Below are 2,612 nucleotides of genomic sequence, written 5' to 3' on the forward strand. Positions count from 1 at the left end.
ATCTCAGAATCATCATCATCTACCTCTTCTCTTTGAGCAAGACACAGTTCCAACGTGTCCTTATGTACGATTTCCTGAAAAGAATCTTCAATAGCATGATCAAGAGAGTCAATAAAATAACATGATTCTTCCTGTTCCCTAGAAAATCTTATGGCATCATAAATTTAAAAAATAATCTCTTCATCACCTACTCAAAGCATAAGTTTACCATCCCCCACGTCAATAATAGCTCTTGCAGTGGCTAAAAATGGACGACATAAGATTAAAGGCACTTTAACATCTTTATCCATGTCAAGCACAAAGAAATCAACAGTGAATATAAATTTATCTACTTTCAAAAGTACGTCCTCTATAATACCCCTAGGATATTTAACAGATCTATTAGCTAGTTGAATACTCATCCTAGTGGGTTTAGGTTCCCCAAGACCAAGTTTTTTAAACATTTTATATGGCATCAGATTAATGCTAGCGCCTAAATTAGCTAGTGTCTTATCAACGTTCAAACTACCAATTAAGCAGGGAATAGTAAAACTTCCTGGATTTTTCAAATTGGTTGGAAATTTATTTTGGAGTATGGCTGAGCACTCCTCGTTAAGTTCCACTGTAGATAAGTTTTCAAACTTCCTTTATTCATTAGAATCTCCTTTAAAAATTTTGCATATGTAGGTATCTGCGATATAACTTCAACAAAAGGTAGGTTAATATGCATTTGTTTAAAAAGTTCACGAAATTTACCGAATTGTGTACCCATGCTGTCTTTCTTTAACTTTTTTGGATATAGGGTTGGTGGTTTGTATTCCTTTGGCATTAGATTGTCATTTTTTTCGGGTTTTCCCTCCTCTCATTCGGTTCTGTCAGCTTCTTGTGGTGGCTTCTTTTCAGATTTAGCTAACACTTTCCCACTCATTAGTGTAACTACTTTCACATGTTCTTTGGATTGGGTTCAGTGTTACTATGTAGACTTCCTGGTGGTCTCTCTGAAATCATCTTAGCCAAATGTCCAATTTGATTCTCAGCCCTTGGATCGATGCTTGGTAATTTTAAGTGCAGTTTCAGTGTTCTGAAAATGATTTTCTGCTACTAAAATAAATTATCTAATCATCTCCTCAAGGTTCGGCTTTTTCTCTTGCTGGTAGGGTTGTTGTTGGAAGCCTAGAGGGGGTGGTGGTCTCTGATTCCCTTAGCCTCCCCATGAGAAATTTGGGTGGTTCCTGCTACCTGCATTGTAAGTATTACTATAAGGATTATTTTGAGGTCGAGAATTATTACCCATATAATTCATTTGTTCGTTCTCCATGTTATGGACATAGGGTGGGTATTCTGAATTGTTCGTTCCTCCTCCACTTGCATCGCACTGCATTACAGGATAAACCTATGAAGAACCAAGTAAACCATAAATTTTTCTATTCAAAAGATCTACCTGATTAGAAAGCATAGTAACCGAATCAACGTTAAACACGCCGACTGCTTTCGTCGGCTTTGTTATCATGACTTGCCACTGATAATTATTCAATGACATCTCTTCTATAAATTCATAGGGCTCTTCATGTGTCTTATTGTTAATAGTACCACCAGTAGTTGCATCAATCATCTGTCTAGTCAAAGGATTCAAACCGTTGTGAAAAGATTAAACCTGTAGCCAAAGTGGTAGCCCATGGTGAGGGCACCTTCTTAATAGATCCTTGTATCTCTCCCATGCATCATAGTGTCTTTCTAAATCCATCTGGACAAAAGAAGAAATATCATTCCTTAGTTTAACTATTTTTGCCGGCAGAAAATATTTAAGCAAAAACTTTTTGGTCATTTGTTCCCAACTGGTATTGATACTCATGGTAACGAGTTCAACCATTGTTTAGCCTTAGTCCTTAATGAAAAAGGAAATAACCGAAGGCAAATGGCATCGTCAGAAATGCCATTGATCTTAAAGGTGTAGTAGAATTCCAAAAAGTTTGCTAAATGAGTGTTTGGATCCTCGTCTTGCAAACCATCAAACTGAACAAACTGTTTATCATTTCAATCGTGTTAGGTTTTAGTTCAAAACTATTTGTAGCAATAGCAGGTCAACTATACTCGATTTAGCTCCTCTTAAACTAGGTTTAGCGTAATCATAGATAGTACAAGGAGTAGAATTCTGATTTATTGGGTCTACAATAGCCACAGGAGGTAACTGATTATTATGATTATCAGCCATCTCCTCAGTTGTGTGTTGAATGTCATGCTCTTGCCCTTCCCCTATGTATCGTAGGCTTTGCCTTATTTCTCTTCGATTTCTATGAGCTGTGCTTTCGATCTCACTATCAAAAAGTAGAGGTCCTGACGGGTTTCTTCTAGTCATAAACTATGAAAACCTGCTAGAAATAAATAAAAGAAAATTAAGTGATATAAACAAAATAAAAATTAAATTAAATTGCAATAAAATAATTGGCTAAAGTAATAAAAATTAAACGTTCCTAATATTTTAGTCCCCGTCAACGGTGCCAAAAACTTGATGGTCGTGAATCTAACTAATAATTCGACTTAAGGCAAGGCACCTATCAAACAGTAGTATAGTTATGGTGAGACCGGAATATGGTATCCACGAGGACTAAAACTACTAGTAGTTACTCTCTTTT

At 36.2% G+C, this 2,612-nt stretch overlaps 1 non-coding gene across 1 annotated transcript; it reads left to right on the plus strand.

Moving 5' to 3' along the window:
* Positions 1-1,649: 1,649 nt before the first annotated feature.
* On the plus strand, positions 1,650-1,756 carry LOC128280151 (small nucleolar RNA R71). Its single transcript, XR_008270331.1, has one exon. It is a non-coding gene; the product is annotated as a small nucleolar RNA R71 (small nucleolar RNA).
* The last annotated feature ends 856 nt before the right edge of the window (positions 1,757-2,612 follow it).

Source organism: Gossypium arboreum, chromosome 8 (genome assembly GCF_025698485.1).
Source record: "Gossypium arboreum isolate Shixiya-1 chromosome 8, ASM2569848v2, whole genome shotgun sequence".
NCBI classification, from domain to species: domain Eukaryota; kingdom Viridiplantae; phylum Streptophyta; class Magnoliopsida; order Malvales; family Malvaceae; genus Gossypium; species Gossypium arboreum.